General features: G+C 38.7%; 1 protein-coding gene across 1 annotated transcript in view; it reads left to right on the top strand.

The window, feature by feature from the left end:
* The window catches only part of eif3hb (eukaryotic translation initiation factor 3, subunit H, b), a 154,520-nt gene that overhangs the window by 73,702 nt on the left and 55,335 nt on the right, over positions 1–25,483 (top strand). The gene's annotated exons all lie outside the window — the stretch shown is intronic.

Raw genomic sequence — 25,483 nt, 5'->3', positions numbered from 1 at the left:
GCATGCACAGTTAACATCTTTGTTGACAATTCTAAAATGAATCCCCATTTGTACAAGCCTTTCATCACATTTTAATTATGCTGGCAGACACTGGTGGCAGAATGCGTGTATGACATATTGAATTTATGTGCTGTGTTTTTATGATGGTGCCTTGATTCTTCTTTTTTGGTAGCCTTGACAAAGTTACTGTTCGTTGTGTAATATGTACAGTTGAAAAATATTCACAGCAGTGGTTAATGTTAAAAAATGTGGTTTATGTTAAAAAAGGAAGGCCTAATAAGAGAAAGATTTAGAGACAGACCTAGAAGAAATGAAAGAAAATGTAACTGTCCTTTAGTCTTTGCTGTTACCTTAACAGCCATGGGGAATTTTACTCACATGAATTAGTTGGCCCACGGGAAATTTAAATGATATTCCTTTTAACAATTGCATTAATTAGGCTATTCAGCAAGTATTTTATTGGAGAATTGTCCTCTTACGTTACCCTGAAGTGTAGAAGGCAAATCTATTGATACATTAGGTCTTTGTTTCAACCATTTGAAACAAAATAGTCCTGAATGTAATCAGATTGCCTTTTTTACCTGGTGCATCTTACAATTGTTCAGTCCATCGTTCAGTTTTCATGCACAAAGGCAGAATCTATATCTAAAAATTCATCCTGTTTAAATGTTGCATTTTTTGAGTCTACCAATGACCAAGTGAAAGGCACTAAACCTGCAGGCTCTCATTCACTGTTAAAATGATGTGCCATTTTCAATTCTGTCCAGTCTTTGACAAAATGCAGAGAGTGGTAATGGCAATATTCCCAAAATGCTTCAGCCTATTAAATTAAAAATAACTTAATAATGTACTTTAGGCACTGGGTTTGATTTGAAAAAGGTGTAAAAAAATCAGTATCCACTAAAAAGCATTATTAAAATTATTTTTGTGGTGCTGCATTACACTTTCCATAGCCTACCAGCAATGTGTTTGCAATCAGACACTGTAAGCCTCATATCTTAATGGTGGACACCTGTTAGATGACAGACCCGCTCGACAAAGGATTGCCTTTTCTCTGCATTAAAATTCAGATGAGGCAGGTTTCAGCTTAAGTGCGCTCTCTGGATTCAGTATGGTAGTCCAGAAAGATACTCTTGTGAATTCCTTGCCCTCCCTTAGTCCTTTAGTTAAACAATAACTTGGATCTCGGCCTCTTGTTGTTCCAGAAACAGATTTGGCTGGCTGGCCATGTTGCAGCTAGGAAAATGTTAATGCTGCACTGGGAGCCCTTCCTTGGCATCGCTGGATCTGGTCTTATCTTGATATCATTTCTGTGAAGCTTTGCTGGGGGGGTTGTGGGGGTGGGAGGCCTGGGCTTGAAGTGTTGCAGCTTAGGCAGTCAGATCCTTATTGCACAGTGCCTCTTTTGCAGCTGTTCAGTTCTTGCCTAGGTGTCCTCTGGGTAGATACTTGGAGAGGGTATTTATTAGCCCAGCAAAGCAGTGTTAGACTTTTGTTTTGTTCCGAGTGTTGTTTTTCTGAAGTCAACTAGTAAAATCTGGTTCACAGAAAGAAAGCAGCTGTTGGGTTTGGACCTGCATTTAGGAGTCAGGGCTGCGATAAGGGATATTGCTACTTGAGGGTTAAAATTTGCTTCATATTTCTATGCCGTCCTCTCACCTGAAGAAGACTCCATAGCTGAAACTTGTTTTTTTTTCCCCCCTCCTTTTTCTTCCTACTTTGCAGCATGGAGTTAACCTCTCCTTTTCCAAGGGCAGCTCCTCATGTTTATCAGACAATGATATTCAGATGGTCTAGAATCGTTCCGCACAAAACTAAAATTTAAAGTTAGCCTTTTGTGACTTTAATGTTAGCTTTATATACTGTATATTTCCAGAAATACAAATAAAATGAAAAAAAAAAACGTTGCCATCACATATTTCAAGTTCTTATGCCATATATTACCTACTCTCCTTACTGTGAAGTATTTCTCTTAAACTGCTGTATAAGAAGAAAAGCAGTGACTTGTATAAATTACTGTATGTAATGATAATCAATGAAATGGCAAACCTGTGTTGCTTTGCATTTATCAGCTTGTATGAAACATAATTTGTCTTAAGATGGAGGAGTTGTTCATCACCGAAAGCAATTGAGTGGCTGGATTTTTCTTAGAAAGGTTCAGACACCTTAATGGCCCAGAATATTAAATTGAATGATGGGAAACAGAGATTTTTAAATAGCATTGGCGGGGGGGGCATCAGTCTCAGGTTGACCTGGAGCAAAATATTTGCAAACTTCTTGCTACTTTAAACATTCCTCAGTGAATTCATTTTCTTTTCTCCAAATTAAGGTCTTTCACTAACTTTTATTTTAAAAGTAACTTTTACCTACCTGCTCCTGCTAATAGCCTAGTCTAATTTAATGTGATTGTGTAAACAGTATGTAACTTTTCTGATGCATTTTATGCACCCTGGATGATGCAACAAGTAATACGATGAGTTCAAAATAATCTTTTGAAGAACACAGTTATATGAATTGTTCAGCTTTTAAAGTATACAGTGAAAATTTGCTGCTTACATTTCAGGGCTTGGAGTAAAGATGGTCAAAGATAAAAGAATTACTCATCTATCGTTCTTCTGAAACTATAAAGTTTTTCTTGGTCATTTGTGATTTTTCTCTGCTGTTGATTTTAGATTCATCATTCTCATTAAGTGCTTCATCAACTCTCACAATACTGCACTAGAAAACTTGTTTGTCAGTAGCGAAATTTACAAAACAACTTCATATCTACATTTTCAGCTGAAATGTTCTGTAGTTTTGTTTTCAGGTCTTTGGTTGCTTTCATGCATTTGTAAGGCAGCAGTAGTATGATTGGATTCTTGTTTTACCCTGTTGAAAGTGAATAAACCTCCCCTACTTGATTAGAGGTCACTCCTTGATGCCTGTTTAGATCGATTATCACCATCTTAGTGAGCTGGCTGATTTCTTTTCAGTTTTTCCTGCCAGTGACATTACAGACACGTTTGTAGCTGTGAGTTTGAACTACTAATATCCGGTGATTTCTGAACAGTGTAGGAAGGCGACGCTAGAAATACTCATTTTCACAGGTAGTTTAGTTTTAGGTCAAATGTTTGGGAACATTTTGATGCTTTTCATAAATGGTGCATTTATATACCATTCAAGGCAGATCCACTAATGGATAACCAACGAAATTAAGAGATTTGTTTGTAATCGAGAATTTTTAGGTCCTTGATCCCCATATCTTTGACACATGGAGCTGCACTTCAGTAGTGCACTCTTCATTCCCAATCCCTGAAAAAGACTGAACCAACCTTTCTACCTTTACAATACCGAGATTATTCCTTTTGTAGCGCAACCCATGACTAAATATTCTAAAAACCAGCATGGTTCCTGATTATACTCCTTTTGTGTCCTCTGATACAATAAAATGAAGTGGTTTAAAGAATAGTTTGGGTTTATGCATGTTACATAATCCCATGTCCCATGATTCGAGCTAAAACTGATCTTCACATGCTTAAAAATAAGCTACCTTCTGCACACTGCTATCAGTCTGCATACAAGTGAACTCCCCCAGAGGTGAAAGCAAGTTTTGTGTCATTTTGTTATAAAAAATCAGCTTTTTTGCCTGCTTAATGCTGACCACCGAGGTACCTTTTTGCCTGCAAGGGGTTGTTCACGTTATCTGCAGCTGCTTTAACTTCTGTCGTCTTTTGTTATCCTGCTATGGAAGTGCTTAGTTATTCCCTGTTGTTGCTCCTGTTCTTATGAGTTGCTGTGCTGGCAGAACTGTCTGAGCAAACCACCACCATTGTGACTCAAAGATATGTGCAGGTCACTGCCATTTTATCTTGGGAGAGCAGTGGCAAAAAGAATACTCTTCTGAATCCCCGCAAATCTAAATTAGGTTAAAAAACATTTGCAAAAAGAAAGAGATGTTTTAATGAGAAAATGAAAAGGATTTACCGAGCGTTACATTTTTTGAGAAACATATGTAGAATGACTGGAACATTAAAGAAATACTTTTAAACTCTTCTTATGCACAGCAGCATTTAACTGCTTTTAAACCATGTGAGATCAGCAGAGTGCATATCTCTAAAGCGACTCCATTTGGCCTCAGCAGATTTCATGTTTGTAAGTAAATGCCTCATCTTATTTTAATTTGATGAAATTAGAACGCTTTAACAATTTATTTTGTTTTCATGGTGTGCACATTTAGTGCAGTGGTTACAAAACAATGCATCTGAAAGGAAGAGGAAGGAGGGAATTCTAAAACCTTAACAGATTTCAAAATTCATGATTGCAAAATAAACACTTGAATGTAAATCAGTGCTGCTGAATATAGCTTGAAGGTTGAAACACATGTAATTGTGAAGGAGACATTAGAAATAGCTTTTTCTCCTAAGAGGAAAAATACATCAATTAATTTCTGTTTTAGATCTAATCAGAATTGTCCTTCTACAGTCCTAAAGATTAAAAAAAAAGTAAAATGGCAATGATGTCCTTGCTGGAAGTTGTTTCTAGCTACTAGAAAATTGCTTTTCCCCTATCAGTCTTTGTAAAAGTATTTACAAAGCTTCAGTTGGTGCTTTGACTTTTAAAGAATCCATTTCTAATGTCTCAAGTTACTTTGTTCATTAAGGGCTTTAATTGCAAATAATTTATTGGCTTGATAAGTATGCATGGTATAGGAATTAAACTACTGCAATATACAAAAAGAATAAGCAGGGTGTCCAAGCTTAAGTCTGTTTCTGAATCTCTTGCTTACTTTAAAAAAAATTAAAACTAAATTAGGGCTGTTATTTTAATTGTAGGTAGATGGATAATAAGGTAATGTAATTTACAGTGAACATTCAGCTGCCCTAGACCAGAAAAGAGGTCTGAAACCTGTCCAGTTACACATATTCAGTAATTGGCTGGATGACGATAGTAAGATTAGCACAACAAGAACAACCATTACACATGTTGATCCGTAATTAACAATGAGGAGAGCCTTTAATTTATTTTCATAGATTTTTCTTTCTTGTGAGAAAAGTCCCAATTGTGTAGAGAGTGTTTTTTTGGGGTATGGTTTGTTGTCTTGAGCTGACAAACAGAGCAGTTGAGTGTGTAATTATACATTGTACTATAGTCTGTTTCCTTTATATGGTATCCCCAAACCACCCTACATACATGTCAAGTACTTGATGATTTAAATGCTCATTTGTACTGTATTCCTCGGTATTATGTTTGTCTGGGAGAAAATAAAACAGGACATGCTCAACAGGAATAGAAAAAAGACTGAAGACTGAAGACTGAAGGGGCTGAATTATGAAAAGGGCTCAGAACAGGAGTGACTTAACGAAATATGCTGGAAAGGTGCTGCTTAAATTGTTCAGCAACATTTGTCAATTTCTCAAGAGGTAGAGAGAGCAACATCATAGCTGAACCAAATACGGTAGAAGATATATACGGTTATCAAATAGTGTCTCTTCCAACATTGTAACACTTCAAGAAACCACCCAGCTACGATGGGGTCTCACTTAGTACACTGCAGAACTCTTCTCATCCAGTATCTTATGTGTTGTAAGTTTTATGAATACAGGCCCAAATATATGCAGTACTGCTTGAGATCTGGTCTTTCATTTTAATGGGTACTATGCATTAAGATGTATCCCTCGAGTCAGCTGGCACGGTATACAATTAATTTGAGAACTATGCCTTGGAGTGATTGTTAGTGTCACAGCGAATCTAAATTATACACATAAGCTTCCGTCCGGCATGCTAAACGTTGCTCTAAGTTAAGACTATTCTCATCATAAGTGTCAAGAATACTCATTTAAGATCTTGATTATGCATGACCTTGATTATGCAAAAAGGGGGAAAACAAATGCTTTCTGACCCGGTTGTTTTGGCTTTTTTTTCACATGGCAGAATTTCTGTCAGGCTCCACAATTCCCACCACTGTTGTAAGTGCTAGAGGCACTCTTGAAGTAACTCTTTTCCAGTAGGTGTGACAGCAGTGTTAAAGACATTTCTTAAGCGGCTTCAGTGTCTGCCCTACTTTCTTGCCTTCACAGTACACCCCTCTTCTTCTGGAAGTAAAAAAAAATAACAGGATGCTTAGACTGCTTTTCTGGGATTTGGGTCTTTACATTCCTTAAACATGTCTTTTGCAGATAACCAACATGTGAGCTGATGTAAGTCAATTTTACCAAACCGACAGAAAATTAAGTATTTTAAGGCAGAATTTTGAATCTCATTTATATTTTTATTTCAAGTTTTGAAACATGTTTAATTTGGGTTCATAATTACTATCCTTAACCAACTGAACCAAGGTGGGCTGTGCTTTCAGACACTCCAGCCCCATTATTTGGTGGATTATTTGAAAGAGGTTTGTCTCCATACCTCGTTCACTTGAGCATTTTAGACAGTAACGGTGTTTGGGGTTTTTATGTGTCCTAGAGCATATTTTTAGACATCTTTTAATAAGTGAACATTAATAAGCCTGTGGTAAAATTGTAATATATTGCATCAGTCTTTAATTGTAGTTTAATTGCTGCAGTGATCCTATTAATTCCATTTACTAATGAAAACCCTTAAATATTAAAGAGCCGACATTGAAAATGCACCGTTTACACCTAAAACTTACATTTAACAGTTAAATGTCTCTTGGGGCAACAGAGAGGGTGGGGTGTTGAATCTGTATTTTTCTTGTCTCTGAGGAAACCTGACACATTTCTTAAACCTCAGCTGGGATCCATTAAAAATACACCCGTCAGCTACAGATGAGCTTTCGAAGATGACATGCTAGGAAAAATGAATTGGCTGTGCAAATGTGGCAGGGAGCTAAGGAGCAGTGATTTTCCTTCTTTATTTTGACTGTAAGATCATTGCTGTTTAAAGGAGTGAGAGAATATTATTCTATCCTCATGTATTGCATATGCTGTGAGCCAGCATGCATTGCAGAAAGTATGGGAGTGGGCGGTTAATTCATTGGCCGGAGTTAATGGACAAATGGTTACCCAATGGAAAAACATGAAATCACTATTTCCACATCGGATTGCATGTCCAGTTTTATTTTCGCATTTTAGAAAATATTTGACTCTAAGATGTTGTTTAGAAGAATGTATGAATGTCTGTCTCAGAAACTTGGGTCTTGTGCGTCACCACTGAGAAACACGAGGGGAATTTACAGCAGCCCTTTCCCTGTGCCACCACTTCTGACGCAGTGCAAACCAGAGCAGTACAGAACAGTGGAGAATAATTCCCTCGCTAGAAGGTTATAGGTTCGGCTACCCCTGGCAGACTGTAATGTTTTACCCTTGAGCAAAAGGCTTCACTTGGTCTTAGCCATAAGGGCGAGGGAAAATGGTGATGAGAAAGACCACGAAGGGCTTGTCATGGCAGATGTAAGCTTATGCTGCATCATACTGAAAAGCCTAAAAACGGCAGACTATAACCAATTATTTCTTGAAATTGAATCGCTTAATGGAGAAGGAGTATCAAGGTTAGGAGAACCATTCAAACTGCCACGGATCCCCACAGGGAAGTTATTAAAGAGCGCCAGAAGAGAGCAGAATCACCTCATTGATCACGAAAGCTGCAGTTTTCCAACCAGTCCACGGTGCTTCTTCCAGTGTTGGTAACCCTGATGACTCCTTCCCAGGGCTGTCAAAACAGGAGCGTTCTGTTCCTCCATCATTGTTGTTGTCTTTCATAATCAGCACTAACGCAACTTGACAAGGTTTTGTGTTTGCTGTTGGTTCCCGGATGTGTGTCATTGAAAATATTTGTAACACTTGATACATTCTTTTCCACATACACAAAACAAATATTAACAATTACCTAGTATATAAAAATAAAACCCTACACCCACCATGCACCACTGTAACACAAAACATCAAGGACTTTTGCCCTCTGTTCCTTATAATGTTCTGGTGTAATCTGTACGAAACTAATTTTTAAAAATGCTAGGAACATGAGTGTTTATTATATTTTTGAGCTGCAAAATTGTCTTCAAAAGAATTCATATTCAGAACGTCTTCCACAAAGGCAGTGAATTACTCCATATTTTTCATTGTTTCACAGCTTACTTGATTAATTGCCCTTGCTGACTCTGAAACCAGAAGCCTTTTATTTATTAATTTGTTTTTTAATAGGTTCCAGTGTTGGGTGGCGCAAGCATTGCTGGTGAGGGAAATATTCTTGACCACCTAGCTTATTTTACAGATTCACATAAATATGCTGCAGATTTTTCTATAGTAAAACTAGAATGTATACTTCCCTCCAGTGCATTTTAGGCGGGATGAAAATTAATAAACACTTCAGCTCTACTATATTGCCACATTTTTGATAAATTAATACTTTGTTATAGAAAAGCCATGGTCTTCAACAGGTTTTATTTTCTGGCAATTTGGAAAGACTAGATTAAATTAGGATAAACTAGGGTGAAAATAGATTAATTTTGCAATAATAAATATGTATGTATCTTCTGTCTTGATACCACTTCAGGCTGTGACCAACCAGACTGGCCCAGCAGACTAGCAGATCTATTCTTGTTAGTAGCTTTTCTCAGTCATAAAGACCTTTTGAACAAACACTCACACTGTAAATTGTATCAAGTACAAACTGTAAAGGAAATCCTCAATATTTTTCACACAGAACGTATATCAGAAAAAAAAATAATTAAATCCTTTCTCCTTTACAGGAATCCTTTATTGTTGTTCCTTTATCAGAAAAAAAACAGGTTAAGCTGGGTAGCAGGCTTAGAGCCCCATTTTGATCTGTTGGCTCAAAATGCTGGATTTAAGACGCAGGATTTTACAATTAAGGTTTAACAAGTCTGTTTCCCCAGCAGGTTGTCATGCTATGTGAGGAGGAGGCTGTGTTTTTCAAATGGCTCCAGCAGAGTTTACCCTGGCAGCTGTTCCCTAAATGAATGTCAAGACAGGTTCATTCCCCAACTACTCCTGTGATAAATATGTGGAATTTGGACACTAAACCAGAAAAAAAAAGTCTCGTGGGCCTTATGCACCTGCAGTCCCAGTGTTCCGTATTCGACAAACATAACATCACTTTATTAACCCTTTACAATTTCTTGCATTAGGAATTATCTTTTCGCATACCCCAGCTTGCTCTCCATGAGACACACAGACAGGGAGAGAGCCTGGGGTCAGAGTGCAGTGTCTGCCATTGTATGGGGCCCCTGGAGCAGTTGGGATTAAGGGCCTTGCTCAGGGGCCCAACGGAGTAGGATTCCTCTGCCGGCTGTGGGATTTGAACCGGCAACGTCCCAGCCACAGGCCCAGATCCTTAGTCACAGAGCCACCGCTTCGCCCCATAAACACATGCAGTTTTTATGCCAGGAGAACATAAACATCTACTATGAGAGTGTTTTGCCATTTATTTAGATAAAACACTTATTTAATAATTGAATAGAATATTGAAAATAAGCACGCATACTATGACATTGGTTTCTTTCACTCTGTATGAAATTATTCATGAGAAAATGATTGAGCTTGCAAATGCTGTCGACCACCAGAGTTTTTACCGTTTTAAAAAAATTCCGAATTTGTTGGGTTGCTCCAAGAACAGATACTCCCCATAAGGAGCTAAGAACATATTAAAAGTAGTGTTCCTTCACACACACACACGTTTCTACCAGCAAACTGAGACCTTTTTCTTTCCCTCTGGCTGATAAATGAAACTCCAGTGCAGTGCCTGGAAACTCATACTAATTTGTAAGCATCATGTGTAGGGATATTTCACAGTGGCAAGAATGATTACTGTGTGGGGACAACATCTGGTTTTCTATTGCATTACCACTTTTTCCTTGCTCCTTAATGAATGGGTTAAAACAAAGAAAGCGTCTGATGACCTGTAAAGTGGGTCACTGGTTGTCTTTAAGACAACCAGAGGTTTACATTACTTAATAAGGATGAATGCAGTTCCAGACTCACACAAAGCATTGGCATGCATTTCATGTCCCATTCTGGTGGGAGATGGACGTAGGAGCTGAGATCTTGAGTTTTTTTTTTCCTGTTCTCAAGCACAAAATGGCACAGGCCAGTGATGATAACACGGGGAGAGATCAGGATTAGTGTAACGATTTTCTACTCAAAAGACAGAACGCTGCTAATCAGTTTGAAGTGAGCACTGAATTCATTTGCATTATAGAGTTTGCATAATTACAACTTGGCTAATCAATTCCTGAGCCCTAATTCACTGTGGAATGTTTGCCGCACCAGAGCGAGGCTGTGTGGAAATTGCTGCCTCTTGTTCCAATAGGAGGTTCCCGAGCAAAGCATGGATGCATGTGTTGGGGCACAGGGCCCTGGTTCACTGCAGAAATGCATATAAAAGAGCACCAAACATCAGCAGCCTAAATGCTAATGTTTGAAACAATTTGCTACCCAGCTAAGAGTAACTCCGCAAAGGTTTCATATGAGCAGGTTTTTTTAATGCCAGAGCAGCAGCAGAGATGCCAGGCGCGGTTTCTGAATTTGCTGCACTGTAGGACTGCCTCAAGCATGACGCACTTTAAAGGTTACCTTCCTTGTTTCCCTACACCTCTGCTGCTCCACACAAGGTGCTCGTTAAAAGAGTGGATTATTGATAAATGTATTTTTCTTAGCTCTGTGACTTCTTGCGCAGCTAAATGCTAATTATGTGGCAATGATGCAGTATTTACAGAATCTCAAAAGGGACAATTTAATTGAGATGTCTGTAAAAACAGCAGGGCTGCAGCTTTATTTTTGTAGTGTTTGTTTTAAGCTTCTACTGCAACCCTCCCCAGATGCCTGCTTCCTACATCCGACACATCTCTGTTACCATCGAAGACTGCAGTCTTATTTCAAGGGTTGATAGCTGTTATTTTCTAATCTTTCTTTTTTTTATTGACCTTGATGCCTTTTCTGCTGCCTCTTATTCTCTTGGCTTGTTTTGACTTGCTTTGCCAATTTTAGGTTCTTGAGTGTACAGAAGAAAATAATGCTTTAGTGGATGAGCTTTGAAAACTACCTGTTTCTCCTATGGGGTGGCTCATATTTTACATTACCCCCAGCTGGGAAAAGTGTAATTCGCCTGTCTTGCACTTCCACTTAAAGAGAGCGCAGCGTGTCTTAAAGAGACACAGCGTGCGCTTGACAGCAAAAGGACTACCCAACAGAGCAAGCCTGGGTGAAAGAAGGGTCAGAAAAGCTTGCTAATGTTGGAGATTGGGCGAAATAAAGTCATCTTGGGGCTTTGTCTGTCTTTTTCGGGAATGTTTCATTATGGCAGCTAAAAAAATCAAGTCTTTTACATGTGTATGACTCTCTTGCCTAATTGTTTCCTTCCGAGAAAGAAAAGCTCCCATTGCACGTTTGACCACAGATACAGATCACCTGGGCCCCATTCTCCAGTGGTAACAGGTTGAAGAGAGAGCTGCTGACGTGCCTGTCGTTGTTTGAGCCACTGGCTCCGGCCTCGTAGCAGACGGGAGGCTGTTAATGTAAGAGTAGTGAGTTTACAGGTTGAGATCATTCCATCAACCAAAGGTCATTCCTTCTGAGGTTGTCAGGGAGGGCAGTCAGTCCCTTGGGCACTAAGCGCAACTGCAATGCCATCCATAACTATGAAAAAAGGTTTAAAGAGCACCTCAGGTAACCTTAGGTTATTCGGGTTATTGATAAATGTCTATCAATTTATTTTGCGGCAAATAATTCTGCCCTTTATGCTTGTTTTGCAGCAAAGCGTGACAAGTTCATGTTGTTCGGTGGGCACCAAGTGCGACATGACCAATTTAGTGCTGAGAAATGTTGGTGCTGAGATTTAGACCCTTTTGAAGCACATCTGTTTAATCTCAGAATTTTAACAGGAGCGTCAGCATATTTTTAAGCCACCACTAGAAAATTGGTCCTATTGTTTTGTTACTTTTCTGTTATCTTGCTTTATTGTCACTGGTAATGACAGTGTTTGGATTACCCTAACCGCTTCAATGGCCAATCTCAAGATTGAATCTTATTACCTTGCATATTATTCTTGTATTTAGAGGAAATAATGCATCTTTCAATTTGATATTTCATTATGGATATTTCATTATGCACTCCGTTTGGGTCCCCTGGTTTCACAAAATTACATGAAAATTGCAGCAAACCTTTACTTTGTAGTGTTTATCTGGTGAATCTACAGGTGTACATCCATATTTTAACCGATTTTATCCGATGCAAGGTCGTGAAAAAGCCAGAGTCTCTTACGCCCAGGCAACAGGCACAAGGCAAGATACACTCTGGGCGGGACAGCAGTCCATCGCAAGGCATTAAGATGCAAACATGCACACACTCACACAGGGCTGATCGTCCCAGAAGGCCATTAACCTACTAGTATGTCTCTGGACTGCAGGAGGGAACTGGAGCGCCCAGAGGGAGCAGGAGGAGAGCATACAGACTCCAAGTAAATGGCACCCAAGGAATTGAACCCAGGGCCCCTGCAGTCTGAGACAGCAATGGAAAAACTGACACCACCATGTTACCCCCTGGTTCCTTACTCCTGCTTTCAAAGAAACTCAATAAATGCCCCTGAATGTTGTGTTTTAATAGTTTATAACAGAGATATGCATATGGCACTTTCAAAACTGCAAGAGGGTCATAGCCACGAACAAAATTGGTCCTCTTGTCATGACTGAATTGTGTAAAATAATCTCCGGGGATATGGATATACAATTACACAAACATGACAGACAAAAATATGATTTTTTTTTCTAACTGGAAACATACCTTACTGTGATTGGCATTGTTCTTGAAGACCCTTGATTATGATGTTTCGATTTTTCAAGCTTTGGGTGGAGTTCTGTTGTTTTTATCATTTGTCCAGACAATGGTTCCATTTTAAAATCTGTGATTTTTTCCGTTTCAGTCGGGCGTGTTTCAAAGAATTTGGGGCTTTTACGTCTAGGGGAAAAAAAAAACTAGACATTGTTTAGCGCTGGGACTTTTGGTGGGGGTTTAATACCTGCAGGTTTCTTCTAACTTCAAAAAAGCATTGGTACAGTGCTGAAAGGCATAGTTTGGCCTGTATTCACCTGTGCACACATCGCTTAGCTGTTGTACTGCAGAAAGACAACCCTCAGAGGGGAGGCCTGCTGCAGGTTTTTCACTGGGAGTTTCACGCTCTGCTGCTGAATGGCTGCTCCCACAAGGCGATTTTTTTTTTTAATGAACACATTCCCCTTTCTCATTCCAGCGGTGTTGACAATTTTTTTTTACTGTAGGGCCCTCCTGATGAACCCTCCCGGCTGGTTCATCTAAATTCAGTTTGAAGTGCTCTGTAATTCATGAGAGGAGAATTGGGGCTTTGCCTTTTCCACTCACGTACCAAGCGCAGAGCACGGATTTTGAGAAGCTGCCTTAGGGTCCCGGCACCTTGTCTGAATATGTGCTTCATACCAGTGTCCCTCCAAAGTCCCCCTGTACTTTGTTAAAGTTGGATGGCTCAGAAAACCATTTGAAGTGAACTTTAATTTATAAAAACGTATCAACTGGGCTGCTTATAGAATTGTGGTGCCAAGTCCTTGTACGCCTTTCATTTACTTCCAAGAAATCAGTCTCAGGTTTACTAAGCAGGTGCATTTGCTATAAATGCTGTAATAGATTTCCTAGCAAAAGAATAACAGCGTGTTACTTTTATGTGAACTGCTGTAATATATGTGTAAAGATGAAAGGATTATTTGCTACAGGGGCTCATAGGGTGGTTTAGTGGTCCAGTGGTACAATAATCAGCGCAGGAACCCTTAACCCCAGTCCTGCTGTATAACATTTGCTGGCGATTCACCTATTTGGGCCAATGTATCTTACTTTGACATGTGCATTGATGCAGGAGTTACTGGCTCAATAAGGATTGAGTTTTAAGTCCTCCTCACAACTTTGTGGAATGACACCTCTGGGAATATGACATGAATTGAATCACAGCAGTGTGCCAGTTAAATTATATTGCACTGTGAGCTGCAAGTGTCATCAGTGCTAAGCTGAAGTGCAGCCTGCATGGTCAGTTAGTCGTCTTTTCATTAGCAAGGGCAGAGTCTTGGGAAGCTCGCTGCCCTTGAAATAACCCATTGTGGTCAGCAGATGGCACTGCTGTGTTGTGAAGAGAGCAGTCTGTAACATGGGTGAGGAGACAGAAGGGTGCAGGGCTGGTTGTTGATAAACACAAATAATCAGGCATAATTTCAGTACTTTAGTTACCTGCTGTCTGAAATGTATAATTTTGATCCACTTTTTTATCTGAGAGGGGAAAAAAACCAACATACAAAATTAAGCTCTTGATTAATAGTTGTGGAATAATTTAAATTGACCTTTTTATTTAATGTGTCTTGCAACATAGTGAAGAAGGGCAGGGTAAATGTGTTATGTAACCCAGGGAGACAAAAGCGAGGTTTTGAAAACTGCCGTTAAGAGTGAAAATACTGAAAACACACTGAGAAATCTGAAAATGCAGTGTAGTTTAGGAATGCATCCCTTTCGATGTGAAATGTGATCCTGAAACTATGAGGCTACATGAGATGGTAGACTCGTATTTTTGTCTGTTCTCTAACTATGTTAAGGGTTTGCTCTGACAAGCAATTAACCCCCCCCCCCCCATCCCCCGAGGGCAAGCTGAAGCAGGCTAACCCTTTTCCAATCGATTACTTTAATTCGATCGATTAGAGCGATGCTGGCCTCCTTAACAGTTTCCTCTCGGGTCATTTCAAAATTGTGTGTGTGATATTGTCCTCTGTGCAGGAAACCAAAGTGGTATTTGTTTTGGACACTCTGCTGAGACAATACAGCAGGATCCAAGCTCAGACACAAGTATTTGTGTAGCTTGTAGACATTCTTCACACCCTAAGAAGGCTCCACAGCCGAAACATTGATTCCTTTCTTCTTCTCTTTTCAGCCTGGAATAAACCTTTAACTTGTCCCTTTGCAGCCTTCTTGACACTCTTCTATGGAATGTTCAGCTTCCAGAACTCTCCCAGAATCGTTAGGATGGTCCATTCCACCGTCTTCAGCCTTTCATAACCCTGCTAAAGGAACACCCTCCCACTACCCTTCCAAATATCTTTCCTTGGCTCTTCCCCTCCTTTGGCACCAGCCATTTTCTTAATTTCGTCTTCGTTTCTTGAATCTTCATCGTTGGTGGTGGTCTCTGGGGGTTCAGTGCAGAGGAGTGATGGTTTAACATTGACTCATTCTAGCTGACTGGGCATCCGTGCCTCATTTTTCCAGTATCACTCTTCCAGTATTGTCACAAACAATTGTTTGCTCTCTAACGCACATCGTCTTGTCTTATAATTTTGAGAAGTTGTCATGCAGTGTGAGAGAGTCACACTCCTTAGAAAGATAAGTGTTTTGCTGTTCTGGTAAGCTAAGATTTAAGAATGGATCCTATTAAGGGTGAGTGTATTGTTTAGCTACAATGCCTACCATTACAACCTTGGGACATTAGCCAAAACCTGGGTTTCGGCCTTCTGATTGAAATTAATCTAGGCTTTTTCATGCAAGATGAAACAGAATCCGTCTCTGTAAAAGATACTTTTGAGACTTTTTTTTTTAATTTCCATTTTCCATTGAAACACAAATTCCATAAAAAAACCTAAAAGACTAATGGAAAAGGCTTCATGGAACTTAGCCAAGACAGAGATTTAAGGAGAAATCAGCGACATGAATGTCAGAGCAGCAGCTTTCTCAATCTGTAATTTGCAATTCTAATACAGTCATATTTCCTTACTGGAATGAATGCCAGCTACCTTTTCTGGAATTGCATTTATTTTTAATATTTTTTTTAGTCATCCAATGGCTATAGTCTGGTTTGTGTTTTATATCTCTCCCAGTTCTTGCTGTGCCACCAGGGCCTCAGATGTTCTTAATTCTTATGTGCAGCTGATCATGTCTGGATCATACACAATGCCTTCACACATTTAATACTGTGGTTGGTCTTGTGATTTTTGATGTTACTACCTTGTTCATTCAGGTCATTCTCCTGCCAGAGTAATCTCCAAAGTAAATTTCCTCATATCTCACACCAAGCTGTGGGATTTTTGTGGTGTAATTGTACTGTAACTAGAGAATCTGTTTGCCTTTTATGCAAAGTTCATACACCATTCCTCCTACTTTATTGTTGAGTGTTGCGATTTGTTGCAGACAACACATCTGCCCTGTTGAAATGAACAGTGATGCCAGGTTTATAGTACCAGGAAAGTTGTGCTTTTTTTTGTCAGGCTGTAAGTTTCAGCAAGCAAAAAAAAAAATAATTAAGGAGATCTTTAGTTGTAAAGCAAGTATAACAAAGTGTTAAAGAAAAATCAGTTCAAAATACAGGCCTGTAGCTGAAGGCGTCATCAGGTCATCAGTGAATATTTATTTTATAGAATATTCTTTAACGTTAGGATTTGAATGACATTTCTTTTATCTTTTTGGGTTAAAGAAATTGACATCTCACAAAGCCAAGGATATCTGAGATGTTTTGATGCCATCAACAATTTTGTGAATGTTTTCACCGGGTGTAGAAATCTTCATGTTGCCAAAAAAGAGATTCAAATGCCTTCGTTATTTCTTAAATGCATATTCTGAAAGATTTCTGGTCTCATCCAACTTCAGAGAAGGATAAGAATAAAAGAGAAGTTTAAGAAAAAAAGAATGTCTGGACTTCTCTTGCAAGCCCACACAGTTTTCCCTGCATCATTTTCATTACTATTTCTAGTCAGTTCCAGAAGTCAGAGAAGTCTATTGAGCAAAAGCTCATGTTTCTGAAGAGAAGTTTAAATATTCATCGATGTAGAAAGTATTAATTAATAATGCTTCAGGGTCATTGGAATTATGCAAGTACTTCAGGTTATAGATTCCAGCTATAATTTTCAAATGATTTGAATTTATGACCACTTAAAAGTTAATGCACATCTATATTTTCCCATTTCTTTGCTTTCTAAATATGCTTCCAATTATTATGCTATGTGCTATGTTCACTCTCACTGTTCAGTCCATTGTGCTTGATGAAGAAGGTGTTAAGGACAATTTTGAGTTAAATTTGTCTGAACTGGCATAATTTAGATCATTTAATAATTTTGTTCAGTTTAGTACACAAGTATTTAACTGTGTATGCCCTTAGATAAAATGTTAAGTATCTGATGCATTTCCTTTTTCTTGGAAAATAAAATGTTTTTTTTTTAATTTTAGGAATTCCCGTTCTAGCGCGTGTTTGTAAGGGTCAATGAGTAGAATTACTGAAAAATCTTTTTTTTCCCCCCACCAAAGTTCCAAATGTAACAGACATATATTTTATTTTTGTGGAATACTGTGTGCTACTGGTAAACCACATTTATACATTTATACAAAAATAATTTGCTTCATCTTTCTGGCTTTCCATGAGCATGGCTTATGCTTGCATTGTTCCATTAACGGCTACTGATAGTATTGATATGTCTTGGTAACCTTTCCAGCACAGTCTCCTTTACAGTGCTCTAACAGTGATCCAGTAATGGGTTAATTCCAAACAAAAAAGGATCTTTTGGGAAAAAATAAGTACTTTGACATTGTGAACCGCAAGATCAGAGCTTCCTGATGAGGTGATACATGGTCAGATGGGACCTTGTCAATGAAGGGAAAAGTATGACCAAGGTTTCACTGCTTAGTCATGGTATGTCAGGCAAGGGAATGGTTTTCTGCAGGAAGTTTGAATACTTCTGGGATTACCTCTGCCACATTCAGATACTTCCTGGCGAAGCACAGTTTTCCTTTTAGCTGTAACTGATCGCACATTATCTCTCTGCTGCCAGGTAGAGCTTACTTCAATGTTTCTTACTGCTTTCTTAAAAAGCATTATGTGGTGTCAGTCAGCAGATAAGTGTGCCACCTTCACTGTTTTTTATGCTGCAACCACCTTTTTGGCTTTCAAAAAGTCATAAAACATGCTTTTTAACAATCAAATAATGGCTACAGCCTAGTATCGAAAACCAGAATTCTGTTATCAGTCCAAATTACTTCATACTCCAGGGCTTTCCTCATGTGAGAGTTGATGTAAAAAATCATGGGAGAGCTATTTGATACATTAAGATGGTTTTTATTCCCTCCTTTCATTGCAAAGGGACATCACAGTCTGAGTCAAATTCTCTAGCTGTGGCCTTGAATCAAATTCAGAATGATACAGGTGGGTTTTCTAATTTGAGATGAAGAGCAAATGCCATAATATAATTTGTGCTGCGACGAGCCAGAATAGGCTGGATTGTGATAGGAGATTTACTTTTCCAAAATAAGTCCAAATGTTTCTGGATTTCCTTTGAGATTTCAGAGAAAGGTGAGACTTAGGATGATCTCTAAGTAAATCTCGACAGCGTCAAACATTTTTAAGAACCTTACAGGGTAGGACACTAGATAGTGCTAGTCAGGCTTAGCATGGCATGAGAGCAGGTCACACCATGAGAAAGAATTTTGTTATGGTGGGTTCTTTCATATATTAACACAGGATGATGGTGTGTCTTGAGTTTGAGTTTGTTTTTGCTTGAGCGAGGATCATTCAGGGGAAGTAACCAATCAGATTAATTTGGACCCTGAAGACTCTTGCTGAAACAAGTTTCTATTATACATTCCAGTTACTTAGAACAAAGACAGTTTTTCAATAAACTTCACCATCTACCAGGATTGCATATAAATATTTGGAGTGCTGCCAGCATTGGGGAGTCAATACATTACAATACATTGAGCTTAGTGTCTGAGAATAGTCTAAATATTTATATAATATGTGTTTAGAGAAATTTAAGCCTTCTGTTTAATATTCATCTGGAAACTTGGGTATCTAAATATATTAATGAAGTGACTAAATTTAAACTCTTCCAAGTAACGTTTTAAATATGGTTAGGCTACAGCCTAAATTATGGCTTCAATTACAGTACTTCAGAAAAAGAAAAAGGTCTGTTCTTTACTCATTTCAAAGCTGTGCTGGATCGATGGGTCTTAAATTTTTTAAGAAGCAAATTACGAAAGCAGGAAAGGTTACAAATGAGAGGTGGCCATTTTAGTAGTCAATTGATCCAATGATCTCAACCAGCTTGAAGGGTTTTGGCATCAACAATATGTCTGGGTAGCTTATATATGTTCCAGATTCCCACAACCCTTTAAGATAAGATAAGATCATTTTATTGGCCATATACAATTTCTTGCAATAGGAATTTGTCTTTTCGCATACCCCAGCTTGCTCTCCATGAGACACACAGGTAGGGAGAGAGAAGCTTGGGGTCAGAGCGCAGGGTCATCTATACAGCACCCCTGGAGCAGTTGGGGTTAAGGGCCTTGCTCGGGGGCCCAACGGAGTAGGATTCCTCTGCCGGCTGTAGGATTTGAACTGGCAACCTCCCAGCCACAGGCGCAGATCCTTAGCCACAGTGCCACCACTCCGCCCATACTTTGGGTACAAAAGTATGCCTGTTCTCAGTTTTAATTGTCCAAGATTCCCCATTGGTCCATTTGTTCTTTTCTCACTGTGTCTCTGAGAAGTATATTGAGTTGAGTTTGACTTTGAGGACTTTGGTCAACGTCTTTGAGGATTTTGAGTATTTGTATCAAGTGTCCCTGTAGTCTTTATATCACTGTGGGCCATTCCCTTAAGCCCAAATGTATCTGGTAGATACGATATCTTTTCTATAACGTGTTGACAAAATTGTACACATTACCCTGAATAAGGCCTTACTAGTGCCTCGTGCAATTTTAACATAACTTCCATTGGTTTAAATTGTGCTTTTAGCTGTATATTCTAGCATTTTGTTTCCCTTTTAATCACTCCCTCGCATTATTTACACAATCGAGACAGTGCTTTATCATCCACACCCAAGTCATTTTCATCCGTAGCTTCTTCCAGTTCAGTGATCCCCATTTTGTATTTAATAGTTTGTTTTTGCTACCTGTATTCAGTGGTCTACATGAAGCAAGGGCCCTGGACTGTCTACATTAATCACCAGCAACAGTTTGCCTAAATCAGTTACATCAGTGTAATCTAGAGGCAGCAACTAATTTGAACTGAGAATGGTCTTGGTTCAAAGCTTAGAACTAATTCCTAATCCTAAAATTTAAATCAATTAGTATTTACCTAACATACTTGTTTAGTGTGGAGCAGTGTACAGACCATGTTATCTTCCACAGTTATACACTACTTTCAGCTCATTGCACTTGACCAGTTGAGACCAATTGTTAGGAATATTCTAACAGCAGTGACCAACATTTCCATGTATCTGTTGGTAAAATTAATTTAGTAGTGAGGCTGCCAACCCCTAGAAAAGGTAGGGTTAACTTAACTAGCTTGTTCGTTAATTGAACAAACAACAGCAGTAAGGGACAAGGAATACTGTGCATTGCATTGTGATTTTTATAGTGTTTTGGATGAAGTTCCACATAGAGGATTAGTTCTCAAATCTCAGGTGGTAGTCATTTAGGAAACTACAAGTACTCTAATAAGGGTTATACTGTATACTGTAGTTATTGGAGTACCACAATGATCTGTCCTAGGACCACTATAGTCTTAATTTGTATCAATCTTGTAAATTTCAGAATAGCAAACGTCACATTTACAGATTGTTAAATTAGGAGGATTATTAGTGCTGTAGAAGCAGCAAATTCAGAAAGATATAGATAAATCAAAAACTGGACAAAGACACAGATGATGTTTAAGTACTGTACTAAAAGGAAAAACAGACGGCAAACCAATGTTCAAAAGTGAACTGGCAGCATAGACTGAAATAATATTATTACTAGATAATAACCCTTAGCGTCCTTTGCCAGGACACGCACAGTAATCTTCAACGAAAAAATACATTCCAAATACAGCAGGCCCATGTCTCATATACTAAAAATGAAGGAAGGTGTAATCAGTCTTGCAGCTACACCCCTTCCTCCTCATCTGCACTTTCTCTATCTGCGGTTTTGCATACTCGTGATGTCAGGCCAAGCCTGGCCTGAGAGGCATTCTTGAAGCTTCTAGAACATTCTCAGATGCTCGAAGCTCAGTTGGAAGTGGTGCAAAACTGTATATATTTTCTGCCATGTTATTTTATTTGGCATGTTTATGTAGATTTACATGGCGTATTGGGTATACCCATGATGTGTGTGTGTGTATATATATACAGCATAGGAGGGTTTTTCCCCAGTGTATGGGTTTCATTATCCAAAGTTAGTTCAGAACCTACGAATAAGGAGGATGCAGTAGTGCGTTTTTAGATGTTGATATTCAGTTTTTGAAAGAGGCAGACAAACTGCAATTAGGATAAAAATTCCATGCAAGTCAACCGATGCCAACTAAGTTCTGACTGGAAGCGTGTAAGCTTAGCATAAACCTTTTGGTAATATTTCTATTTAAGCATACAACGTTTGCTTTAGTATTATCGCTAACAAAGATCATACACTTTTCAGAGACATTTATCTACAATACACCATTCATGTAGTTTCTTACAGAATCAGATATTTCACTTTCTAAAGTGCTTTGATCCAGTAATGTCTTTTATATAAAAACCTTCTTTAACAGCAAAATACAGGCCTGCAGCTGGAAAAAAAAAGTTTTACACAGCTGTGATTGCATGCATCTGTGGACATGCTCATATAATTAACAGCTCCTAATGACTAACACTTAATGACTAAGCTTTTGTTAGCATGTTACTAAAAGATTACATACAACTGCTGCAGTTTTGGTACAGGATGAAGACATTGTTTAAGCACGTGGATTCCCTGAGCTGTTTCCTAGGCTGAAACCGGAAAGTCAATTGAATTAAAGCTGGTGTGATACTTGGAAAAGCAGAATAGCATGGTTTCCTCTGCAGCTGCTACCTTGGTGTCTTGTGTTAGCCTTTTAACAAGAAAATGTGAGATGGTTGGATTGTGTGGCGGTCATCTCTCTCTAGTCTGTGAGCTTTTATCATGCTGGATGGATCCGTGTCCACCATGACTGTCAAGAGAGGAAGCAAATGAAAAATAAAAATAGATACAAAAGGAAAATATGGCATTATAGTTAAATGGTAGTTAGATCTATTTTACATTTTAAGTTTGCTTATAATTTTTATTTAATTTACATGTTATGTTGTCGGGCTTTAGTTGTGAAAAGTATGGAGAGAGTATCGCATCCAGCGAGCTTCATTTTCTGTGAGTTCTACCGTGTAAAGCAATACAGTGCATTTAAATGCTTAGCTTTTGTGAAATAATTTACTGTTTTTATGTTTCCCAATTCTTAAAGTCTGTCTGCTGTTTTATTATAGCGCTGATTTATGTTGTGCAAGGGACAGTTATGCCATTCTTTATCTCTTAGTCTTTTTCTGATCCCATTTCCCTGTAAGATTGAGGATCTCATTATATAGTGGATTTATACTGGATCCTGATGCCTGTGATATAGCAAGGGGTTCTGCATTTTATCTTGTGTGTGTAAGGATGTGTGGAGTTATTAAAAGTATTGCAGCACTTCACATTCAGTAGTATTGTTTTCCTCATCCTGGTTTTAACTGAAAATTACCCTTTTTGCACAAACAAAGCTGCAGTTGTGTGGAATAGCTTTCTGTGTATCTTAATTGTGGTTCTTTAGTGATGAACTCCATTGTGATAAGCATAACCCAGCTTGTGAAAAGCTGCAGACGGTCTGTATTTGTATCATTTGATGGTCATTAACTTTCAACCTTTACTGAAAATATACAGATTTAGCCATTTAGAGGGAGTTGAATTGATGACCGAAAAAGGATGCCGTTTTCCCATTTTAAGATGCAAATAAGGTGCTGTAAGCTCCTCATTTACGTGTTCCCTCAGATGGTAAAGAATTTTTTCATTTCACTGTAGTAAAATATGAGATTATATATCCAGAGTGGAGCCCTCAGCTTTGATTGCCTGCTCATTTGAACTGGCTGCACCGTATTGCTCACGTTTCCCATTAAAGTATGAAACTGTTCCACACTGTTCTTGGCTCATGCCTTTGCCTATTACTTGTTCAGACTTTACTGTTCGCCGAGCCCAACCTCCGTACGGATTCGGCTCGTCCTCACAAGTCAGTGTTTGAACCACGTGAGACAGACCAGATGAAAAGGAATACTTGAATAGACTTAATTTAGCAGGGGACTACACTATGGCGGCATCAGCATGCCAACATTCATTCCACTCCATCACTGAGCTCTAGCAGTGGTAATCTAGACAAAACGGTCTCCAGTCAGGGGGATAGATGCAGCCGAAGTGGCCTGGTGAACAGAATATTATTTATATCCAGTATTCCTTCTTTAATTGTCATTCATTGGAGTGCTAATATTCGCTGACAACGGCATGTTGGCCTTTTCTAATCATGTCTTACCAGGGTAATCTGTAATTTGCTACTTATAAGGACGTCCACCTACGTTTCAAAGAGTTAATTTATGGCCCCTTGACTCCATCTCCACCTCTTCCATCATCGGCCTAAATGTTTTCCTAGCCTGTTTGTAGTATCCTTAAGTTACATTCATTTTCGCTTTGATATCTCCTACCAAAATGGAATCTGAAGCTGTCACAAATGTGCTTTTGATAAGGCTGTGCCATTTATTCAGCTCAGAAATAACACTGCTCCAGGTTCTATTAAAAGAAAAGTGGAAACCCAGTTCCTCTTCTATAAATTACTCTGCTTTCAATCTTAAGACCGTCACGTAAAATACTTAAGCTGTCATTCCGACACAAATGTTGCACAGAGCCTCCTTTTGGCCTCATTATGTTGTGTGATGAAACGGTTCCTTTGTAGCCCTGTACTTCAGCAGTGCTGATTAGTTAATGCATTAAGCACAGATGTGGCAGCCCAGAGCTCGGCCATCGGGGATGCCGTAATGATCCCGCCATCTCACTGCGGATATTTCCACAGCGATGAAAACGGAACAGGCAGTAGCTTCCGAACCTGTCCCAGCAAAATTGAATTTCCAGCTCAGGGTATTATGCAATGTCTCTTTGCTTCAGAATGCGTAAGCCGGCAATTATTGCATTGGATTTGGAAGTGAAACCAGACCTGAATCCTCTAGTGGCATGTGCTGTGAAAAAGTGCCATCAGTTCTGTGGTATATTCATTCATTTTACAAAGTCGGGGATCTGCCATTCTTGAACTGACATCGGAGGTCATTAAGATGCGATTGTTAGCTACTGTGTGATTTAACTGTTGTGGTTTGTAAGCGTTGAACTGTACATGAGACATTTTGTTCTTCCTTTGTTACATTTGTTTTTGCTCTTTTGTTCTAAATCAAACCTGGCAATGTGTTTGATTTGATTTATCATTCGTTTTGTTTTTTCCGCTGGGACACCCCCAATCACACACACACACACACACACACACACACACTCAATAGCTACTTTGCTAACGGGGAACATGTTTTTTTTTGCCTTCAATGCTTAAAAATGAGTCAAAACGTACTATGTTAATGGTTGTTGTTAGTGTGGTTTCTGGTATGTTCACACTGAACCTAAACTCTAATCTTACCTGTGACTGCCACCCTAGAATTCACCATTGGTCCTCATAGTCCTTAACTACAATACCATAAAAACTCAGAGATATTACTGCTTAAAAATACCATATGTGTTGTGTATCTGTATTTCTTAAAAGTCTTAACTGCTCCGTTTTCTTGTTCTTCCAAAACTATGAATCCTGTCTTATACACAGAAAGGAAAAGGAATAAAATGCTGAATACTGTCGCTTAAGGGGATAACATACCCATTGACATTTGAATCAGGATCCCGATTATGAACAATTAAAAAAAAATAACTAATTGGTCTTCAGGTACTGCAATTTTCTTAATATTTTATATAATTTCCTTAAATAAAAGTCAGGAAGGGTGTCGTTTTATTTTTTCTAGAACTTACATATTACTAAATAGACATGTGGTTTGATTCTTACAGAATGCTATTGTCACAGTATTCATTATGACTATAGTCACATATATATATCATATATGCTATATATAGCCAGAATTAATATATCTGTTCTCTTACTTTTTAGTTTTTTTGTCAATTATGAAAAACTTAGCATGTTAATGCTAAAAGAAATTGCTTTAAAAGAAATCATTGTCTGACGTTTGTGCTTGGTTTGGCTGTCCCTACCGTTTTTTCTCCAGCAAAATGTCTAAAACTAATTGCCTTTACAAAGGAAGACAAAGGGAGAAAAGGAATTGAGTTAGGATTAATGTACAGCCTTCTCCAGCTTTTCTTCATCGGTCTATTTGTTGGCTGGAGGATCATACAGCACTGAATTTGCCTCATTACTGCATTTTGAAAATGTTTTATTGATGTTTTTTTTCCTTTTATCTCTCTCTCTCTCGAAGTTGATTGCCGATGACTGACCGGGGCCTTATTGTTTTGCCCCTGATGGCCATGTCAGCCATGTTAAAGCGTCTTGTTTTACTTGTCTTTCAATTTCACATCCTGTTAGGTTTGACAGAAGCATGTATACAGCAGAACGAGTATGAAACTAAGTGCAGGAAGCCCCACAGTACGTAGTGGCTTGGACATTGTGCACTGTACTGTCCCTGTTGCAA

This window comes from Lepisosteus platostomus, chromosome 12 (genome assembly GCF_059453375.1).
Source record: "Lepisosteus platostomus isolate fLepPlt1 chromosome 12, fLepPlt1.hap1, whole genome shotgun sequence".
In the NCBI taxonomy this organism is placed as follows: Eukaryota; Metazoa; Chordata; class Actinopteri; order Semionotiformes; family Lepisosteidae; genus Lepisosteus; species Lepisosteus platostomus.
Note: the sequence above shows the minus strand (reverse complement) of the source record. Positions and strands in the feature narration are given on the sequence as shown.